This window comes from Typopeltis vanoorti, chromosome 1, assembly GCF_054136105.1.
Source record: "Typopeltis vanoorti isolate ZY-2024b chromosome 1, IOZ_Tvanoo_1.0, whole genome shotgun sequence".
NCBI classification, from domain to species: Eukaryota; Metazoa; Arthropoda; class Arachnida; order Uropygi; family Thelyphonidae; genus Typopeltis; species Typopeltis vanoorti.
In genome coordinates, this window is record NC_143549.1 from 141,039,870 (window position 1) to 141,055,177 (window position 15,308).

The 15,308-nt window shown below is 36.0% G+C and overlaps 1 protein-coding gene across 1 annotated transcript in view; it reads left to right on the forward strand.

Annotated features, from left to right (window-relative positions):
- The first annotated feature begins 4,875 nt into the window (after positions 1-4,875).
- The window catches only part of LOC150110484 (carboxypeptidase N catalytic chain-like), a 157,557-nt gene continuing 147,124 nt past the window's right edge, over positions 4,876-15,308 (forward strand). Inside the window, exon 1 of the mRNA XM_090399553.1 lies at positions 4,876-4,945. The gene's annotated coding sequence lies outside the window, so the exon portion shown is untranslated. The remainder of the gene's footprint in view (positions 4,946-15,308) is intronic.

Here is a 15,308-nt window from a genome sequence, read left to right on the forward strand (position 1 = left end):
TCCTTGTCTACAATCACTCCCAGATCTCTCATTTCCTCTACCTCTTCCAAGATATTCGCACCGATTGTGTACTTTACATCCCATCTCTGCTTCCCAAATTTCAAAACCTTACACTTTGAGACATTGAATTGACATCCCCACTTATTTACCCATTCAGACAGTGTATTCAAGTCCTCTTGCAAAGCTACAGCATCCACACTACTCCTGATAGCTCTGCCCAACTTTGCATCATCTGTAAACAACTGCACATCACCATTCAGACCTCTCCAGATATCATTTACATACAAATTAAACAGCAATGGACCCAAAACAGACCCTTGAGGTACACCACAGGTAACTTTCCTCTTCTGCGATATCGCTCCTCCATAGACAACTCGCTGATACCTATCAGACAACCAATCTCCAATCCAGTGAACCAATCTACTGTTCAGCCCCATCCGTTCCAATTTAATTACCAGCTTGTCATGTGGCAATTTATCAAACGCCTTTGCAAAATCTAAATATACCACTGTATATGCAATACCCTTATCCAACGCATTTGTCACTTTATTATAAAAAGTAAGCAGGTTGCTAAAGCATGATTTTCCTTTAGTAAATCCATGCTGGCCACCAAAGAGTATTTTTCTGTTGTCAACCCAATTCTGAACTTTATTCCTAACTAACTTCTCTAATACCTTGACCACAACTCCAGACACACAGACTGGTCTATAATTCAAAGCCTTACTCTTATCACCTCCCTTATGAATTGGAACAATTTTACCTTCTTCCACTCTTTTGGAACTTGACCCAGTGAGAGACTCATGTTGAAAAGATATTCAAAAGCTGTTGTTAACTCTCCGGCACATTCCCTCAAGACACGTGGTGAAATAGCATCAAGTCCCACAGCCTTATTTACATCAAGTCTATTCAATTCCTCATATACCTCCTGTTCACTTACTAACAGTTCCTCCTCCTCTTCTCCCACAACTTTCAAGTTCTGCATGATGTCACATTCGCAAGAGTGAAATACCTTTAGAAATTGCTCATTAAATATCTCAACTATATCCTCCGCAGCGGTTATCATTCCTTCGTTTTCACCAATCAATCCCATTCTACCATAATCATTCTTTCTTCTACTGGCGACATATCGAAAAAACTCCTTAGGATTTTTTTTGGCCGCTTTAGCTAACTGCTGCTCATACTGCATTTTTGCTACCCTTATCAAGCTAGTCACCTTCCTCGCCTGCTCTTTGTACTTCTCATGCAACTGGTTGTTATATATACTCATTTTGTTTCTTCCATAATACCTTCTTCTTCCATATTGCATACTTTATCTCTTGATTCATCCATTTTACACCCACTCTGTTTACCCTCTCGACCCTCGGAATACACTCTGATATTGCCTCCACCAAATAGTTCTTGAGTATGGCCCAAGCAGCATTGATATCCTTTCCATCCAGTTCTTCTTTCCAATTTATTATCGCAAGCTGTTTCCTGAGCTTTTCGTAATTACCAGTCTTATAATTCCACATATATTCCTTTCTAACAGATGTCCTCGAATGACTGGTCACCCTGCACGTGATCACTCTCACCAACTGGTGGAAGATTTGACACCTCATTTATAATAACATCATCTGATGAGATGATCAAATCCAATACTCTTGATCCTCGTGTACCCTCCATTACGTACTGCCTAAGGTAATTATCTTTCAAAAACTCCAAAAATTCATTTTCTTTACCCCCAGATGCAGTCTCTTGCTTCCAATCTATATCACCATAATTAAAGTCGCCCATAATGATAACTCGTTTCTTGCTAGCTAGGCCAATTTTCCTATACATTTCCTTCTCATTACCTTCCATATTACCAGGTACTATAGCAACACCCAACTAAATATTTCCTCCTGTTCACTTCTACCTCACACCATACGGCCTCAAAACCATGACCACAATTTGCACCTTGCAATTCCACCTTAGATGGGCACAACTCATCTGCTACCATTAGCAGTACTCCTCCTCCCTTTCTTCCCTGTCTATCTTCACGAAAAATATCATATCTGTTCATCTCTATTCCTGTCAGGATGTCATCGTCATCTAACCATGTCTCACTTACCAACAATTTTGGGGCGAACAGACTCGAGCAAAGCAACAATTTCGTTCCCCTTATTTCGAATACTTCTAGCATTAGTGAATAAACATAATAAATCATTACTGCTTCTACAAGTCCTAAGGACATCACTCCTGCGATGTAACTCTTCAATTCCTTCTCCTGTCACTTCCTCTATAGTGTGAAGTTTAGGTGTGAAGAAAGTTGTAGAATTGGTGGTAATTCTACAACTTTCTTCACACCTAAACTCTTTCCACCCATCCCAGGCCATCTCAATTTGTGTTTTTCCGCTTACACATTCACTTCTAAATTCAACACCCGCATGTTTCATAAAGTTTCTCCCCGTCCACCCTGACTCCCCCCGTTTCCCTGTTCGTATTGTACCTCCACTCTCTCATTTACTTCATTCATAATACTCACTTCCCCCATTTGCAACTGAACAAATACCTCTCCCTACCTTACTTTTTTGCTCTTTCATATCACTTCCCACCACCTCAGATATATTCATTACAGTCATTACTTCTCCTGCCAGTAACAATCTCTCCAGCAGACTCACACCAAAACCATTTAAATGCAGCCCATCTTCTTTATACAATTCCATCCGTCCCTCAAATTCCTCCCACACATTCACAAAATGCACTCCATTCTCCTCACATAACTGCGCTAACATATCATTCATAATCTTCGCCCGCCTCCTCAATTCATCACTATCATACCTTGGCAACACACTGACTACCTTTCCTACCACACTGTTATCTTTTACTCTCCTTAATAATCTCCTTATATCCAATCTGGCATTTTCCTTGTTCCCATCCAAATCATTTGTTCCTACTACAACCACCAACTCTTGTGCTCTCTTACTCCTGATGTCCAACGCTTCAATCACTCTCTCCATTCTACCACCAGGAAAACAAACCTTGTGCATCTTCTCATTCACCACACCTCTAATAATGGAATCTCCATAGAGAACCACTCTTGAATCATTTGATATATCTTCCGCATGCCCATCTTTCCTTCTGTTCTTATTCGTTCTTCCATGTATGTCTCTAATTCTTTTCATCTCATTTCTCATGAAGTTCATATCTTGCTTCATCATCATCAACTCTGCTTTCATGTCCACATCCAATATGTATTCCTGTCTGTCATTTTCATGTAGTTTCATATTATGTCTTTGGATATTTTTGGTCGCGGAGCATCTACAACAATCCTCACAATGATGTTCTGGCGAGGATATCCAACGATAATTAACTGACCCATTTTCCTTCTCTTGAGCAACATTCTGATCCTGTAATGGAAGCTGCTGATCATGTATTTTAGGAATGTTTGGCATAACAGTAGTAGGCCTGGATGTATCCCAAGACATCATCATCATCATGGATCTACTGTCTTGATGTGAAGAACTGGCACAAGGTGAAATTGCAGCTCCAGGTAATAAGAGCGAGACACCAGGTTCGATATCTTTTATCATACTTTGTGCAACTTGAAGAGAAGTAGATAATTGAGGTGATACAGAACAAGGAACTAATATTTGATTATCTGTACTTAGCCCTGATTCCATGTTATTTGAGCGAGTTTCAATTAACTCAACAGTATTAAGAATAGGCATAGTATTCATTACTGGGATTGACAATGAATCTTGGAGCAAACTGTCAAAAGATGCCAACGCCTGTGATTCCTCAATTTCTATTATTGTATCTTCACTTTGTTGTGATCCTTTTACCAACACTGAACTCTGGATAGATGGAAATGAGTTCTGAATTGGACTAGGATATATATTTGAATTAGAAACAGAAATCTCATGGATAATCAGTTCCTGACAGTTCTAACCTTCCTTCACTTGTGAACGACTTTATTGACCTGTTGGTATCTTCTGGTGTGTCTAATTCATTTACTTTTGATGACACATTGACCTTCATGCCATTACTGTTAGAACCACGAAGATATCTACTTCGAGGTCTTCCTCTTTTCTTCTTAATTACTGGTGGCAATTCTGTGCTGCGTTTTTTCTGTTGCACCTCAGCAAGTAACAAGGCCTGGTTACTTGAGTCATGTTCACTCTTCTCCTGAATATCAATACTGGAAGTATCCCTCTGTGCAACTTCTGTACAGATCTCAACATTCAAACTTTTAGCAGCACTAAGCAGCGTGGCAAGTTGGTCCTGCGAAATGATCACTTCACCCTTGTACATAAAATCTATTATCATTTTTAAATCCGTGTATTTTATATCTTTGAGAATAACAACTTGATGTTTACAAGAGTTTTCAAGAAATATGTCATGAAAGAAAGAACTGCAGGCAGACAACACTATTTTGTGTGCTTTAAGTCTCTTACCTTCACATACTAAAGTCACATCGACAAAAGTTTCAGTAAACAGTAACTCATTAAAAGTAGTTAGTACATTGACATGGTGATTATTCCTTCTTAAACAGATCTGCTGAGCCTCCATCTTCATAATCTAGTAACAATTTTTTTTCTTTTTTAAGATAACCAATAACAAGTTGTAAAAATGAAACTAGCACCTAAATTGTTATATCTTTACCAGCATATGGGGAAATTATTTCTTTATTTGATTTATTATTCAGTTATCTTTCTCACAATCAATAATTTCGATGTGTTTTCAGGATACTACAATAATATTTCGTGGCAAAAATCAACAAAAGCTAAAACATGGAAAATTATGAAAAATAAAATTATTTATTTTTCTTTAGATATCTATAACTAAAGTATAATTTTTTACTAAAGGTGGTGCTACTCGATTTAAATACAACACTTCCACTTTCCTGCCAGCAGAAACATCCAGTCGTTGTGAGCAGTCTGCCGGAGGTAGTCTTAAATAACGTTTCAACTCTGAGCCGAAGATAGTATGTATAATTTCAGACCTTCTGTCATTTAAATGAATGTTTTTAAGAGTCGTAATTAATAATAATATAATACTATTCATTACCATTTCGACGTTATAAAACAATCCCACTTGTTATTATGACTCCTTGGAGGTATCGCGTAATAATAATAATAATAATAATAATTATTATTATTATTATTATTAATTCACCTTATTAAATGTTGCTTTTAGACGAAAATGTAATTTCGTCTTAGAACAACCGGAAGTATAACGAGAAGCGATTTAATTTTTTAAAAATAAAAATAAACACGTGCCTTCATTATATTTAGGAAGAGACTATGACTATTTCACATTAGCAAATCAGACTGTGTTAAGCCTAACAGAAATTTATGATATTTCTCTAACCTTCCATAAAAGAAGAGCGATAATCGATATGTATAATAATATGCGTTCGCTTACACACACACACACACACACTGACAAATCTTGAAAGTTAATTAAATGTTATATATATATATATATATAGGGTTTTTTGTTATTTATGCCGTTTTGCACTATTTTTTGGGGATAATTATGTGACTTCTCCATAAGATCTGGGAAAGAGAGAATTTTCTTAGTTTTCTTCTTAAAACTTGAATAAAGTTCTTAAAGAGTTTGGCTGTAATTACTGCCAAATCATCTCTGATTATGATGAAAATGTATTGTATCAGTTAATTGCATATTTGTTCAACCAGGTTTGCCTGCGAATGGAAAATCCGAGTTTCCGGGAGGGAAAGTCTTGTCGTTTCCTGTGATAAGCGAACAAGGGTATATCAAGATCTGCAGTGGTTGTTATTAATTTTATGATTGCAAAAATACTAGCACAGTACAACTGTCCACCTAAAAACCATTTTACAGAGAAAATTGGTTAAGTCGGGTAGTTATCCCTACTGGTCTGGAAAAAACAGAGAATAGCTCCATTGTTCTCGCAATTGCAGAATTAAAGAAGTTCAAATGCGTTTTACAAATCGAATTCTTTCAGCTCTGGCGCAATCGGATAAATTACGTTGTATGCAATTTGATTAGAAAAGTCCTGGGTTGATTTCGCTGATTAGAACCTTTTGTTGAAAATAACTTTTTCAGCGGAAGATGCTACTTTACAGCGAAAGCTACTTTCATGCAGAAATGAAACAAAATTTTTCCATTTACAGACAGACAAATTGGTCCAAAAATATAGTCAGACAAGAACAGTGCAGGCAGTGGCGTTGCTAGAGCTTTTGCCGCCCGGGTTTCTCACCCCCCCCCCCCTCAATATACCCCAAAAATACTACGAAAAGTCAAAACGACGTATAGGGTAAGGCTCAAAGTTAGGGGGTTCAAAGCTAAAGGGGCTCCCCCCCCTAGCTACGCCACTGATTGCAGCATATATATTGGATTAATATATAACTCCTAACTAACAGCCAGGTGATTGCTGACTGTTGGTTAGGAGTAGTCCAAGAGATAGAGGGCTTGCATCTGTGTTGGGGAGTTATCTAGGCAGGGGATATACTATTGCAAACCTAATATAGGAGAAGGTAAAAATCGGTAAATTAGAATAGTATATAGAACCTGAGCTAATGAAGGTGCTGGGTAATTGATTATGGGGCCCATCTGAATATTTCTTCAGGATCAACACACACCATACAAGAGCCATCCAACAACGAATCTGTTGCTGTTTTGATTTCAAACGCTTTAGAAGTTGCAAAGCGCTTATTATTCGGGTGGGTCAGTTAGAATTGAGTTTTGACAATACATAAGACAAAAATATATTCATGAAAATACTGATTTTTTCCCCCGAATTAAATAAATCACAAAAAAAACCTATAATGTTGCCTGACAGAACTAAAGTTGTGTATATTAAAAAACCGATATATCTTATTTTTGAGTTGAGCTTTAAAAAATAATAATGAACAGTACAGTGTTAACAGCATTAGACCAGATGTGACAACAGGGAGCAGAACCGATTTTTCCGAAACTATCCTCTTGCTGTGTGCATTGACGCAATGACTGGGCTATTTGCTTTGCTTATACTTGCATGTTAATTTGCTATTAGAGCAAATATTTTTATTTTATTTATTTATTTATTTTGCTTAGCAACCGATTTATTTATTTATAAAAATAAATTTAACTGACTAGAACCCGAGAAAGTATAACAAAAACCTTGAATACATCACGACTTGTTATACTTTCTCGCGTTCTAGTCAGTTAAATTTATTTTTATAAATGTATACATCCCGAGTAAATCCTAATTTCAATAATTGTGTGTGTGTGTGTGTGTGTGTGTGTGTGTGTGTGTGTGTGTGTGTGTGTGTGTGTGTGTGTGTGTGTGTGTGTGTGTGTGTGTGTGTGTGTGTGTGTGTGTGTGTGTGTGTGTGTGTGTGTGTGTGTGTGTGTGTGTGTGTGTGTGTGTGTGTTAAAGATACCAAGCTATTTTATATATATAAATAGCTACATTATTTTTAATCCTACATCCGAAGTAAGCAAACAGACAAGTAAGTCAAGTTTGCGCCTGCACGTAGTGCAAGTCTGGTCGACTCCGCATGTAGTGCAAGTCTGGTCGACTCCGCATGTAGTGCAAGTCTGGTCGACTCCGCATGTAGTGCAAGTCTGGTCGACTCCGCATGTAGTGCAAGTTTGGCGACTCCGCATGTAGTGCAAGTTTGGCGACTCCGCACGTAGTGCAAGTCTGAGGCAATTCGTGGTAAAGGTGTAATAAGCTCTGATCACTATTCTTAGTATTTACCCCTAATGCAAAGTACATCTCCTTGCAGAGATGTATGATGCTATGCTTTAAAGGCAAGGGGCCACTGCCCAGACAGGTTTCGACTTTTATTGTGGTCTCATCAGTGGGATCCAGGTTTAGAAATACCAAGATTTAAGTAATACAGAGCATATGATTTTTATCAAAACAAGTTGCCATAAGGTGCTTTGACCTTATTAAATAAAAATCTCAGGATGAGAGATAGACGTAGGAAGTTTTTTTTTTATTTATTACTAATTATATGAAGAGCCAAAGGCCTTGGGTATAATATATGTTATAGATACCAAGCTATTTTATAGGATTAAAACCAAGTAGCTATTTATATAAGTAAAATAACTTGGTATCTTTAACGTATATTATACCCAAGGTAAAAAAAAAAAAAAACTTTCTACACACATATATATATATATATATATATATATATATATATGTGTGTAGAAAGTTTTTTTTTTTAGACTTCAAATCGGGAATCTGTGTTTTGATATAGTCTTTAATGTGCTTTGATATTTATAATTACTCTATTTTGAAAGAAGCTTTTATGACTTTAGAGAAAGAGAGAGAGAGAGACTGCATAATAAAAAGCTATGCTTTATTTACGGCCGTAATCCTGTTATTTCACTCTGTTTCTTCAAAATAGTATTAAAGTTTCACCGTGTGTGTGTGTGTATATATATACACACACAAAATAGTATTAAAGTTTCACACGGTGAAACTTTAATACTATTTTGAAGAAACAGAGTGAAATAACAGGATTACGGCCGTAAATAAAGCATAGCTTTTTATTATGCAGTCTCTCTCTCTCTCTTTCTCTAAAGTCATAAAAGCTTCTTTCAAAATAGAGTAATTATAAATATCAAAGCACATTAAAGACTATATCAAAACACAGATTCCCGATTTGAAGTCTAATGTTGTATGCCACGCCCTTCTAACTATATATCTGGTTAATATTAAAATAAGGTAGTATACACTATTTTAATATAAAGATTATTATTAATCTTTATATTAATAATAATCCTATATTTAAAAATATAAATTAATAATAATTAATTTATATTTTAATAATAATTTATAATATAAAGATTATTATTAATATATGAATTTATATATTAATAGAAACGAGTATCAAATTTAACATTAACGTTTATAATGCAGCAAATACTTTTAAAAATATTTATTACATTGGGCATCCAACTACCATACTGTGATATCATTATTATTAGTAGTAGTAGTACATTTTCCTGGAGTCGAAGACTCACCAAGAAAAAGGGTTTCCAGGTGCAACGGTGATCATATTGAATCTTAAATTTATTCACACTCTCAGTATTCACGACACATTCAAGCAATGAATTCCATTCACTCACCACTCTCCAAGTAAAATTAAATTAAAAAAAAAAAAACTTTTCCATCTCTTGCCATTTCCTTGCCCAACTTCCAAAGGTGGCCCATAGTCCTTGAAAAATCTCACCTTTATCCATCTGTTAAATACTTGTAAGTTTCTTAACGTTAAAGTCATATCATATCTTCGTCTTCTATCTACGAAACGCTGTAGATTATACGCCTTCAATCTATTCTCGAAATTTACATTGCGTAATCCTGTAATTATTTTTGTCGGCTGCCTCTGCACCTTCTGCAAAGTCTCATCAGTGACCAAATGAAAGTCTTCACTGACCAAATCTGAATAAACTAGCCTAGATATGGTCTGATCAAATGCTTACACAATAGAACCATTATAATTTTATCTTTGCTAATTATTATTATTATTATTATTATTATTATTATTATTATTGAGAGATCCATTTATTTACACACTAGCCATCATTCACACAATACTTATCATACTTCTTCTTAAACTCATTCACTGATGAGGCACCTGCATCCACTATTCACATTCACCACCCTCCAAACAAAAAAACTAGTCCCAACACCCTTGCCACACTTATACAACTTCCACTGGTGACCCTTTGTTCTCTCCCTTCTTGCCGTGCACTAAAAAAAGTCTTCAGTGTCAATCTTATAAAATCCCTTTAATAACTTAAATGCTTCTTCTTGTCTCCTCTTTTTTGTCTATCAGCTAATTTTGAAGCCTAGCGATTAATAATCGCTTCTCATAGGGGAGCATTCCACAGACCAGTCACAATCTTTGTCATTCGCCTCTGGATCCTCTCCACAACATCTTCATCGCCATGGAATCCTGGAATCCAGATCTGTGCGCATAATCCAGATGTGACCTTATTAAAGCTGTGTATAAAGGAACAATAATTTCTCTATCCTGCTTCTTAGTGTGTTCTTCAACAACCACGTAATCTAATGTGCTGTTTTGGTTACCTTTGCTATATGCCTCTAAACTACAACTCCCTGTTCACAGTCCCACCCAAGTCCCTAGCCTCATCAGTTTCCTGCAATTCAGTCCTATTGGTATAGTATACAGCTTCTGATCTTCTCCCGAAGTACATCACCAAGTACATCACCTTACACTCGTAAGGTGATGCACTTCGGGTAATTGGTAGTCGCCCATGGGCGTCCGCACAGGGGACAAACGGGTACTTCCTCCCCCCCCCCCGAGATCTACTTGTGGAAAAAAAAAAAAAACCAAAAATTAAATAATTAAATAAAAATTTATTCATCATCATCATACGTATCAAGGATTTAGGCCTAGCATGGCCTGTTCCGGCCTTAGAAGTCATCGTTGAATCGTTTAAGAGGACGTCCTGGTTTTCTTTTTCCTAATGGCTTGTACTTGAAGGCTTGTTTTGGTAATCATTCTGTTTTCATTCTTTGAACGTGTTCCATCCATTTATGTTTATATTTTTTAATTTTTTCTATTACTGGTTCTTGGTTTAATTCTTTCATAATGTCTTCGTTTCTTTTGTGATCAAATAGGGTATACTTTGCAGTTTTTCTCATAAACTTCATTTCTGCTGTTGCTAATCTTTGTTTGTCTTTTTGTTTTATTGTCCAGATTTCGCTTCCATACATTAAGACCGGTAAGGCTAATGTATTGTATACTTTTAGCCTGGTTTGTTTTTGAACTAGGTTTGATTTAAATATAGAGTTAATTACACCTGTTATTTTTAAATATTTTGCAATTTTTACGTTTATATCTTTTTCATTTTCATATGTGATCATACATCCTAGGTAGTTAAATGAATTCACCTGTTCTAAGATCTTGTTATCTATTACTATTTTGGTTCTTGCTGGATCTTGTCCTTTAAAGGCCATAGTTTTTGATTTTTCCGTTGATATTATCATACCATAATCTTTGGATATCTCATTTAGATTTAAAATAGCTTTCTGTAAGTTATCTTCAGAATTTGCAATTATTATTTGGTCGTCTGCAAAGAGGAGAGTGTTTAAGTTAACTGTAGGTGAAAGTTTAATTCCTTGATGTAAATTTTTACTCCATTTTATTATTATTTCATTTAAGTAGATATTAAAAAGAGTTGCTGAGAGGGGACATCCCTGTCGGACCCCTTGGTTTATCTCTCTTGTATATGATTAGCTCGTGATTTAATCTTATTTGTATTTGATTATTTTCATATATACTTGTGATAGCTTTTAGGATATTATTTGGTATTTGTCTTTCTTTTAATATGTTAAATAATATGTTTCTTTTAACTTTGTCAAATGCTTTTTCAAAGTCAATAAATGCAATATGTGTTTCTAAATTATATTCTCTTCTTTTCTCTATTATTAATTTTAGGCAAAAGGCTGGGTCTATACATGATCGTCCTTTTCTAAATCCATTCTGTACCTCTAGAATAAAGTTTTCGGAATATTTCATTAGTTTGTTATTTAAGATTCTGCTATATATTTTGTAACAGGAATTTAGTATACTGATACCTCTATAGTTTTTAGGGTCATCTTTATTACCTTTCTTAAAGATAGGAATCACAATTGCTTTTTTCCATTCTATTGGGGGGATACCAGTTGAGTAAATTTTATTTAAAAATAATAAGAGTCTTTCTTTGAATCTTGTTCCTGCGTATTTATATAGTTCTGAACCTACCTTATCTTCTCCAGGTGATTTTCCGTTTCTTGTTTCTTTCAGGCTGATTTCTAATTCTTCTTCAGTTATTTCCTTTTCATTTTCGTTAATAGTTTGCCAGTTGTCTTTTTTAAAATATTTGTCTGTCCACAGTTCTATGTAGTAATTTAGAAATTCTTCTAATTTCAATTCAGTGTTTAATTTTATGTTTTCTTTGGTATCTGCATTTAGGTGTTTCAAAATCTTATATACATTGGGTCTTGTTTTATATAAATCATGTTCTAAATTAGAAACAAATTTATTCCATGATTCTCTATGTCTTTTTCTGACTTCCCTTTTAGCTATGGCTCTTATTCTTTTATATTCTATTTCATCTTCTAATCTTTTACTGCTTAACCATTTGTGATAGGCTTCTTTTTTTCTTTTTGATTATTTCTTTGATTGTATCATCCCAGATCTTCAGTTTTTTTCTTTTATTGAATTTTTTGGTCTTTCCTAAGCTTTCATTTGCTGCAGCATTTAGTATCGTTTTTATATTAAGCCATTCTATTTCTATTTCATTTTGTTTTAATTTATCTAGATATTGGTTAATTCTTTGTTCATATATTTAATTAACATAATTACATAATTGCATAATTAACATATACATAATTACATCAATAAAAATTTATTGATGTAATTATTTGTATCCAAGCTCCCCCCCCCCCCTGGAAAATTTTCTGTGGACGCTCATGCTTATACAAATTATTAGAGGACCAAGCCTACTGAGCCCTATGGTACACCACTGCTCACTTGCTTTCTCCTGAACCCAGCTCCTCCATAAACCGCTCTTTTATATCCGTCAGTCAGCTACCCGTCCACGCGGTTAGCCTAGTGGCTTAGCGCTTCGCAACCATATGCCTGGGGAAGGAGTGTCCTAGGTTCGATTCCCGTTGACGATGTGAGGAGCTTAAGGATCTTCCTCAGTCATAGCCAAGTTAGCCGGTCTTGCGCAGCAGGGTTTTTCCCGCCAGTTTATCTGAGGTTTTTCATCCCGCAAGCAGGCAAACCGGCCCCGTGAACACACAGGCTACACGGCAAGGAAGGCAACGGGAAACTACTTTGCTCATAATCATCTCCGTAGTATGGTAGCATATAGCTGCTCCCCCCCCCTCGGCCGTATGGCAGAAGGGAATAGATAGATAGTCAGCCACCCTCTAATCCAGCACTAGAGTTATATCCATCCCCCATTTGTTCTAATTTATGCAACTATGTTGAATTCTTTCAAATGAAAAGAATTCAGCAGTATTCAGAGTATCAGCAGTATCATCGAGTAGCCATCTCCTTATCTAACTCCATTGTTAGTATGTTGTGCAATGTCATTGAAATATGTTGTCACCTTTCCTTGTCTTTTTCTCTTTCCGCCTCTTTCTCTAGCTTGAAATCTTCAATTATTATTATTGCACTGGTAACCAAAATCTAATAACGAAAACTATTTCTGAAGATTATAACTGCAAATTCAAACAAATCGGATTTTACAATTTGTATACCTGATGATTTTGAGTAGAAAACAACCATGTAATCTAATATGCTGCTTTGGTTACTTCACAATATTCTTTACTTCAACTCCCTCTCCACAATCACCTCCAACGTCCATGGCCTCACAAATATCATGCAGTTCGGTTCCATCGATATAGTACTCAGCTTCTGATCTCTTCACAAAGTGAAGAGATCAGAATTTGCTAAATTTCACCTTACACTTGGCCACATTAAACTGGCGGCCATTTACCTTTGCCCATACTACTAGTCTGTTTCAGTCTTCTGCAGGATCTCTGCATTATCTTCATTTACCATCGTTCTTCCCAATTATTCATAATTTCCTATATCATTGATATACAAAGTAAACAACAGAGGACCAAGTACTGAACCCTGTGGTACACCCAGTGGTGTAGCTAGAGCTTTTACCGCCTGGGGCGATCCCTGAGTTTGCCGCCCCTCTCAATACACACCAAAAATACTACAAAAAGTCACAACGACGTATAGGGAATTAAATTAAAACACTATGTTATTTTTGAAGTAAAACTTTAATTTCAGCATTCTGAAATGTTATTTTTCTTGCTTTTGTGTTAGCAAATTCGTTGATGACATTGACGAAATCTTTTTCATAGTAATGTAGATAATTTTTTAATCAATTTTATTTAGGAAAACTCCTCTCACAACTAGCAACACTTACAGCAATTATGAGGAAAATTCGCAGTAGTATTACAATATTTGGAACTGAGTTCTCGAGACTGTATTTTAGAATTAACTGCAAACGTTCAAAAAGATTCAAAGTGCCGCATGGGGTTGTACGCCCACTCCGCCCTCCCCGAGCTACGCCTCTGGGTACACCACTGGTCACTTACCTTCTCTTGGACTGAACTCCTCCATAAGCCACTCTTTGATATTTGTCCATCAGCCACTCTCCAACCCAAATCATTGGATTCATATCAGTTCCCATTTGCTCCACTTTATGCAATGGAGTTCTATGCAGAATCTTGTCAAATGCTTTTGCAAAGTCCAGCAATATCACTGAGCAACCATTTCTTTTATCCAACGCCATTGTCACTCGATTATAAAAAGTAAGAAAATTACTAAGAAAGGACCTATCCTTTACAAAATCATGTTATCCCTTATAGAGTATCATATTCCTATCCACCCAGTCCTGAATTCTGTCTTTCACTAATTTCTCTAATACCTTAACTACCACCACTGAGATGCTGATTGACCTATAATTTGCTAAATTTTATTAATGTCCTTCTTAGTGTCGCACCAGTCTTCTTGAGTTATTTTTACTGCATTTGCAATATCAGTTGCATTTCGAATTTCTATCCACTATCATCCCAACATCCCGCTCCTCCTCCACTTCCTCCAGAGTATGCAGCCTTCATCTGTAGATCCCACAATTCATACCTTACATTTAGCGACGTTAAATGGATTCCCCCAGTCATTTGCACACTTTCTAGATTATTCAAATATCCCGAAGAGCTACCACTACTACTACACCAGCTCTTTATCAACTAATACTTTCTAGCTTTACATAAATCTGCAGACAACTGAATATACTCGTATCACCGCATTCCAGTGACAGTATCATTGACATAAAAGTTTAACCGTAAGTGTCCCTGCACTAAGCCCTGTAGTACCCCACCTTTAACTTCCCTTCTCCGTGAAACTGTTTCTCCATATACAATTCTTTCAAGTCTGTCAGACTTCTAGTTGCTAATCCATTTCATTGACCTGATATCTAAACTGCAACTTAAATAACAGCTTGTCGTCAGGCCTCCTGTCAAATCCGAAAAAATTACAGTTTATGTATTTGCCTTCATCAATTATTTTTATTACTCTTTTATAACTTACTAATTTCTCCAAAATCTTAAACAACCACATAAGTAATAGTACGAGATAAATCTGTAGCTTGATGCCTACATTCCCCTGCTACTACCAGCCAGACGAGAAAGGGAAAGGGGGGGTGTCAGATTCTGGGATCTGCTTTTGTTTTTCACTTCAGAAGACCCGTTATTTTCCCCAGCTGTCGACGTCACTGGCTACTACTACTAACTACCCTTATGCAATACATAATTTTACCCCTTTCCATCC